Below are 9,016 nucleotides of genomic sequence, written 5' to 3' on the forward strand. Positions count from 1 at the left end.
ATATGTTTGAGCATAGAAATAAACAGCTGATGACTGTTACCTTGTCCCATATTCGTGGTAAAGAAGAATTTTAACCTAAAAGAGAATTCCTAAAAGGAAAAATTAGTAAAAGCAAAAGTTAATTAAAAGTTGTAAAGGCGGAGGTGTCGTCTTCGTTGAAGTGTGCACCTCAAGGTCTGAAGACAGAATGATCTGTAAGCAAAAAGAGGTATTCATATACCAAGCAGGTTTTCAAGGTAACAATCAACAAACTGAAGGTAGAGATTGGACACTCCTCTGTTTCAGAGAGATCTAGAAACAGGTAGTCACACAAACATACACAATAGGTTGTTAAGGTGACATAAAGCACATCCATGGAACTACAAGGTGAGAACAAATATCCATGGAAACACAAACAAACTCAACACTTGAAGTGGGACAAACAAGTAAAGAAAAATTTATAACTGATATCAGTAGCCTAATTGTAATTAAAAAAGTGTGCACAAAATAATTGACATCCTCTGAAAAGTATTGGAACCAAGAGAGAAATTAAAGTATTTTTTAAGAGCTTATCACGAGTAACTCCTGCCACGAATCACCCGTTCATCATCACAAGTAACTCCTGCCACGAGTTACCTGTAGAGCCCTTAGACAGCTTCTGCCACAAGCCACCTGTTTAGAGTACTCATCACAAGTAACTTCTGCCACAAGTTACTTGTTTAGAGTGCTCAGGATGCCACCCTGAGCCACTGACCTGTGCCATCGGGAAAGAGTATATCACAAAAAGACAGAGGAAAGTTTCACAAATGCCACATTCTGAACAGAGCCGTGCCAGGCTCAAAATGAGGGAAAAATTTTCTACATGGTACCATCAAACCAAATTAAAAGAAAACATGTTGGGAATGGCACCCAACGCAGATCTGCAAAATGCACAGTGTCAACATCATGTGGGCACACCAATTTTATGTCCCAAAGCATCGCTGTGGATGGCCCCATGAGTTTCCGAGTACAGCCCTCACTACTGCCTCTGTTTCCTGATTAACCTACTCTCACTAGGTTTGGGTGGATACTAGTAGCCACTAGCACCCTAGAAACTGACCGTGAGGTGGAAGCCTTTTTAGTCAGATAAATCCTGCATGTCAAGGCACTAAAACATGCAGGCTGTTCTCAGTGCCTTTCACAGGGTCAGAGGGTCAGTCTGAACCTGGAAAATTATTGAGAACAGAAGCTTGTGAGAACTGGCATGAGTCTGAACAGAAAGGACCAGTTTCTGCCCAGAGTCAGCTTCTCATATTTTCAGCCTATTCTACATTTGTTTGAAACAATAAGCAAGAAACATCAGGCAGAAAACATTTTTAAAAGGACAGTCCATTTTCAACATCTAGGTCTGATTTTCTCCACCAGAATTTAAAGTTAGCCGTCTGAGTCTGCGTTCTCACTGAACTCTGAACACCCGGAACTGGGTAAGGAGAAGGAAACTCTGAATAAAAAACTCTGCAAACTTGCTCTAAGACTTTATGCCTCACCTCCTCATGAATTTTATAAAGATTAATTGCCTTTCTAGATGTATGAACAAGCTGGCTTGGAAACAAGCTCCTTGGATAGCATTCAGCAAATGCTCCAACAAATGTCCAAGTAGCCCAGAAGTCAAGTGAAACTGCTTCTCCTGTCTGAGATGCCTTTTTCACTGTTTTCCTGACTCTGTCCCCTACTTTAAAATCTAAAAATCTCATACCAAGAGCCCATAAACCAAACCCTGCAACTTGCAACCTATAACTATACAAAATATACTGAAGGAAAGAAGGGAAAAGGACATACTCACCTAACAAAAGCATACTTACCCAAAAAACAATTTTCTCCTCAAAAATCTTTTTGGGCAGCCTGGTGCTGGGGGTCTTCGAGCCCCACATTGGGTGCCAATCGTTGAATGCCCCCCAAGCCCACCAGGCTTGGGTCTTCAACAAGAAAGAAACTCAGACAAAAGTCTGAAGTTTTCTGAGGAATTGATTTAAAGGAATGCAGTCACAGGTAAGGGAGTGATTACAACTATGAAAAATATACTGAAGGAAAGAAGGGAAAAGGACATACTTACCTAACAAAAGCATACATACTCAAAAAACAATTTTCTCCTCAAAAACTCTTTCTGGGAAGCCTGGTGCCGGGGGGTCTTCAAGCCCCATGTTGGGCACCAATTGTTGAATGCCCCCCAAGCCCACCAGGCTTGGGTCTTCAACAAGAACGAAACTCAGATAAAATCTGTGCTTTATGAGAAATTCTTAGCAGTCAGGTGAGCAATCACAGAATGGCTTTTTGTTGTGAGGAACACCGATCTTATATAGGAATCAGATTTGGGGTGACCAAGGAATCACTAAGGAATCACCAAGGATATTTTACTAACAGAAAGTAACTACGGACATAGCAGGTTGCTGCATTACCTCACCAACTCCAGTGCCCAAAGACTGAACCGAAAGTAAGTTTCTAAGAGACCTGATTAATCATGGAGGCACAGCCTGTCTGCTCAAACCGCTAAAGCGGAGAGCTCAGAAGCTCTTAAAGTGACACTCTACTTTTCCCAATGCTTCAGTCAAGCATTGCTCCTGACACCTCCTCTTCTTCCTCTTCTTCTTCTTCTTCCTCTTCCTCTTCCTCTTCCTCTTCCTCTTCTTTTGTCTTTTTTGAGACAGGGTCTCCCTGTAGCCCCAGCTGACCTGGATTCACTATGGAGACCAGGCTGGCCTCGAACTCACAGAGATCCGCTGGCCTCTGCCTCCTGAGTGCTGGGATTAAAGGCTTGCACCACTATGCCTGGCTCTCCTTTACTTCTTATAGTTTTCTTTGTTTTCAAATAACATGATGGGATAATTTAATAATATTGAAAAGTAAAGCAAATACTGTAAAGAATTGTCATTTTATCTGCAAAAAATATCAGTACCCCTCTCAGTTTTTGTAGTTCTGGTGGTTGATCTTGACTCATGATGGGGTGATGGGAACTGTTCTCCTGAGTTACATCTCCAGCCATATATATATATATATGAGCAGAGTTTTAGGAAATTATAATCCTGATATCATTATTATGTAAGATTATTTTTCATTTTTATTTTGTTACTTTTGCAGTGCTGGTGGGGTTGAACCAAGGGCCTTACCATCTTAGACAAGCAGTACATCACTGCAGTTTACTCCACACCCACATCAGTTTCTTTTTTGATTAAAAAATTTGAAATTCCTATTTATTTTATATGTATGAGTATTTGGCCTGCATGTATGTGAGTGTGCCACATGTGGGCAATGCCCATGGGGGCCAAATCCTTTGGCCAGATCCTTTGGATCTGGAGTGGTAAATGATTGTTAGCTGCCCTGTGACTGCTAGGAACTGAATGAACCTGGGTCCTCTGCAAGAGCAGCCAGTGCCCTTAATCACCAAACATTTCTCCAGCCCCTTTGTCAGTTTCTTAATATCAGTCACATCCAGTGATCCAGTGAGCATTCAAGTCTCTTTGGCTTTCTCTTCCTCCTCCTCCTCTTCCTCCTCCCTCCAGCCCTCTTCCTATTATTTTTTTTTATAGTTTGGATAATGAAAGATGCAAATAACTGTGATTATTTGGCATGTCTCATAAACTCACTGTAATTTACAGGTTTCCTCTTGAATTTATTTTGTCCTTGAAGTTTAATTGTTGAAGAAAACAGGCTGTAGGTGGCTTTCTTTAGTCTAGAGTTTCAAAGTTGACTCTCCATGGAGTCATTTTCTGATCTCTGAATTCATTAAATTGTAGCTAGACCTAGAGGCTTGATTATATTCAGATTTGATTTGTTTTGGTAAGACTTCTTCAAAGGTGACTTGTTGGACATCTATTAAGAAATATACAGTGCCTGATTGTTTTTCTTTTTGTAATGTATCAATCCTTGATAATCATAATTGAAGGTACATTAATAAATTAGAGGTTCTATACCTATCATCATTGCTTTGTTTGTTAGCTAGAATATATCTGTAAGAGGAAGCTTATCTTTATGAATTACTTAGTTATCTAAGATTCATATAGGGAAAACACGAAGTGTGTTCTTTCTCTTTGCCTCAGTTTCCCAAACAGTACATTGGTTAGAAGAGTATATTTGGGCTAGAGGGATGGCTCGGTGGTAAAGAGCATTTGCTGCTCTTGCAGAGAGCCAGGGTTTGGATGCAGTACTCACAGGCAGGCTCACAACACCAGTTTCAAGGGATCCAACTCTGTCTTCTGGCCTCTGTGAGCACTGCATGCATGTGGTTCACTTACACACAGGCAAAGCATTCATAAATAAAAAGTAAAACAAAGCTGGGTGTGTTAGTACATGCCTTTAATCCTAGTACTTAGGAGGCAGAGGCAGGCAGATCTTTGTGAGTTCAAGGCCAGCCTGGTCTATGTAGTGAGTTCCGGGACAGGTGGGGCTACAGGGGGACCCTGTTTAAAAAAAAAAAAAAAAATTTTTTTTTTATTTTTTTTTTTTTTTGTGTATGAGTGTGTTGCCTGCATGTATGTGAGTGCACCCCTGTCATGCAATGCTGCGGAGGTCAGAAGAGGGCTTCAGCTTCCCCTGGAATTTTCGGATTCCCCTGGGATTGGAGTTAAGGATGGTTCATAGCCACCATGTGGGTGCTGGGAATTGAACCTGGGTCCTCTGTAAGAGCAGTCAGTGCTCTTAACTACTGAGCCATCTCTCCGGCCCCAAGAAGAGTATTTTTAATGGCAGTAGAATGCAATGTAGATATTCTTGCTGTTTTGCCAAGAGTTAACCATACTTGTCTTTCAGTACAGTGTCATCTTTCATTTCCCAAGGAATATGCTATTTCAAATGGAAAACTCTGCAACAGAAAAATGAACACAAGCAATGTGCCACTTTTCATCTTCAAAGCATTTCAGGTCTAATTATTTCTTCATCTCCTCAAAGAAGTAGGTGTTATTAACTTCATTTTAAAGATAAGGAAATGGAGACCTGAAGAAGGTATAAGAGCAACTTGCCTCGAGGTAGGAGGACGTCACCCTGAGAGTTGAGATTAAAATGTAGGTACAGTTTAATGTGTAATTTCAACCCAAGAAGGTTGATCCTCAGAGCCAGAGAAAAGGGGAGCTGGAGATTTCTGAATCAATTCTGACACCATGAATTGTACAGTGTGCAGAAATGTGAATATATGTAGTGGCAAAGCTGTTGTGGATAAAGTATTTGATGCCTGACACAATATCAGGTGATGAGAAAAATGTCAGATGACTATAAACAAACAATATGCCACATTTTGCCACCATGAATATCTCTATCATGTGGCAAGAATAGTAAACTCTACTGTCTTTAGACTCCTCAATTATTGTACACCTGGCAGGTGAGAGATAATAGTCACATTTTCCTTTGATGTAAAAACACTTAATGGGTGTTGCTTACCTTTGTGTAAAGCAAACACACTATTTTTAACAAACTTTGACTTTATTCAAGTCACACGGAAGGATCACCTGCCATTGAGAACCTGGAATAAATGAGATGTCATAACTTGGGAATCAACCTCTCTCACACCTGGCTGGATACTTGGGATTTTCAATGTGGAGATGTTAAAGTTAAAATACTTCCATCCATCTTGGAATTGGGATATATTAAATTGATGTTCTCCACCCAGACTAATTGCCCCAGCACCCTATAATTGTGTGGACCTTGAGTAAGCTTGCCTCATCAGCACAAATCCACTATTAGTGGTATGAGAATTGCAGAAGCAAATGAACATAATATGTTTCAAAGGGAAGAAACTCAGAAGCCTCTTTTTGACATTAGATTTTCATTAGTCACCTAAAATATACCCTCTAACCTTGGCCCATCTGGAGAGCTTTAAGATGACTTGGCAAGTTACCACCTCCTTGAGAAGAATAAAAGCTTTCCACATACTGAAGACCTCAAATATTGTATATTTGACTTCCTGGGTGAGAAAACTGCTGTTTTGCACTTTGCTTAATTCTCAACTCATATGCCAATAAATATATTTAGTGATTTTTGTTGCTGTTTAAGGAACCACATTTCTCTTATTTTTCTTTTTTCCCTGACTTACAGGCAGTTTGATGTTAGGGATACTCAGCTGTTTAAAAATTAAACATTAAAAATTTTCTATATTGCTATTTTTCATTCAATAAATATAACTAAAAAGTAAAAAAAAAAAAACCAACAAAAATCATCCTTGTAATATTTCTGACAGTCAGGAAAGTGGAGGGATCCCAACATTCTTTCTTGTTTGTTTCTTTTGAGATATAGTCTTCCTATAGCCCCAGCAGGCCTGGAACTCCCTTATGTAGATGGGGCTGTCCTCAACCTCACTGAGATCTGCCTGCCTATACCTCCTGAGTGCTGGGATTAAAGGTGTGTACCACCATGCCCTGTGGGATCCTGGCATTCTTACAAGACTTCCTCCTACCCTGAATCCCTGACTTGTTTCACTGCCCTTGGGCTTTTCCTCTTCTGTCTGGGAAGACTTCCTCTTGCTTCTTAAGCCTAGGAAACAGGCAAACATTGGTTTGCTCACCAAATTCTGGAATTCGACTGCAGTAGAGTCAGGACTAATAGCAAAGATGCACTTTAGGTGCTAGTGGGGAAGCTACTGCTCTTATTCTACTAAATAGACAGGATATGCCCATCAAATTGTCAAATTAATTATGTTTATCCCATAAATTAGTGCTGTTATTAGCTTTAGGCAGAGAGGTTCCTTTTTTCAGTGAGCAGCAGTAACTGCAGAGACTCATAACTTGTCAGTGTTGAGAAAAAGGGACTGTTGAATAGTTGGCCATAAATGGGATTATTATATCACTCCTTCCAAGGCTTAGGAACAAAGAACATCAGGAAGATAAGGCATAAAGAATGCAAGAGCCTGGAGGAAGGAGTGGGGAAGGCAGAACATTGTCTTCAGAATACAACATCACTATTGTACTCATCCCACAAGAGCTGATTACTGGCACAAGAACTGCATAAGACCAGGCCTATCAATATCCTGTCGTGGGGGGTTGGGGAAGAAAGACCCATTAGGTCCTCCTCCCAGGACCTATAGGCAGATAATGGGAGCTACTGGGAAGGGGAGATAGACTTTTTCCCTCTCCCTCCCTCCCTGAGTATCTAGAAACACTAATTGCTGGGGAAGGGAGAGATTTTCTTCAGTGTTATAATCACTGGTAAATATCCCTGTAAATAATTCCCCATCCAGCACCCATGTAAGCAATCCTAATGAAGACCATTGGGTCATCTAAATATATAAATAAATAAATGAAAGAAAAGAAAGAAAAGAAAGAAGAGCGATGAGTAAGCTTGAGGAAGGGGATCAGCAGGAGCAGGAGGGGAATGGGAGCAGGTATCAGGAGAGGGAATATGATAAAAATACATTATATATGAAAATACTGTAATGAAACCCATTATTTTGAATAATCAACATATGCTAATAAAGAATACACACTTTAGGCTGGGCGTGGTGGTTCCTGCCTTTAATTTCAGCACTCAGGAAGCAGAGCAGGCTGATCTTTGTGAGATCAAGGCCAGTCTGATCTAAGTAGTAAGTTCCAGACCAGCTAGGGCTATAGGGAGACCCTGTCTCAAAACAAACAAAAAGAATACACATTTTATATAAGAAACTATTCCCTGTTACACTACTGAGTGGTGTAGTTCACAGAGAAGTTATGTAAGTTTTCTGTCTTTTTTTTTTTAAGCTTTCTGTCATTTTAGCAAGTGCTTGAGACACTTTATTAAGAAAAAAGGGTTATTTTGGCTTATGTTTTTAGACTTTACAGTCAATGGTAGGTTGTTCCTATTGCTTTTAGAAATGTAGTGAAGTAGCACTTTGTGAGAGAGAGAGGAAGCAACCCTCTGAAGCATACCCCAATGACTAGAGACTTGCTATTAGGTCTGATGGAATCAAATCAGAGCCCCCCCAGATTAAAGTAAACTGAAACTAAGTCTCCCAGGCTATATTCTGGGAAGCTGTACAAGGAAGTAAAAGGAAAATAATTCTAACTATAGAGAAGAATAGATGACCTTTTCATGCTTCCTTGCTCAAGCTGGAAAAATACCCGAAAAATCCCCCTCCCACTTCTGCTGTGACCTGAATGCTTGCCCCCTCCCACTTCTGCTGTCTGTGGTTTGTGGTTTCCGTCTTTAAATACAAGCTTGTAAGCTGAATCTGGACTTCCCCTTTTGATTGAGGTGGAAGGCCGTCTATAGACGAAATAAATCCTCTTGCTATTGCATCTCCTGGTTTGAGGACTGAGTTATTGGGGTGCAGCCTCCCGAGAACGTAGGGTACCCCAGTTTGGGGGGGTCCTACATTTGGGGGGCTCGTCCAGGATTCGGTTGCCCCCAGACCCATTTCCTCAGATCAGCAGGAGGTAAGAATATTTGTCTTGTGGTTTGCCTTGGTCTTAATGTCTGTCAGTCATTTCCTGCTCTGGGAATGTTCCGTCTGAACAGTTGTGCCTGTACAGGACCTGTAAGTCTGTATTCTGGGAACCAAGGGGAGTGGCAGACGTGCCCAGAGACCCCAGGTTCCAGCACTCTGGCCCTAGTGACCAGGGTGATCTGAAGTGAGGAAGACAGTGTCTCCTCACCTCGGGAGAAGGGAAATTGGCTTGGCTATTCCCCTCCCGGTCTGTACTTTCAGTTTTGAATCAGAGAGCGTGCCGAGGTTTTCTGTTGTCTGTTTGTATCTGTATCTGGGGATCCTGAAAGCAAGAATGGTGAGTGCTGTATGTGTCTGAATGTAAGAAGGACCGGTCCATTTGAATGTGATATAACACGGTGTGTGTGCACTCAATAGTATATTAGTATTTTAAGGAAACATCTAGTTTTGTATTTTTCTCTACACTCTCTATTTTAAGCTTTCTCTGTCTTTTCTGTCTCTCTTTTATTCTTGATCCAGTCTTCGCGAGGGACCATTAAAGGCAAAGGAGCAATTGAGGTTTTCTCCGTGAGGGACCGTTAAAGGCGAAGGAGCAATTGAAGTTTTCTGGTCAGGTCTACTCCCTGACGTAAACCAAAGGCTCTTAGCCCTCTTGGC

The sequence above is a fragment of the Nannospalax galili genome, unplaced genomic scaffold, assembly GCF_000622305.1.
Source record: "Nannospalax galili isolate Female #2095 unplaced genomic scaffold, S.galili_v1.0 scaffold298, whole genome shotgun sequence".
Classification (NCBI taxonomy): Eukaryota; Metazoa; Chordata; class Mammalia; order Rodentia; family Spalacidae; genus Nannospalax; species Nannospalax galili.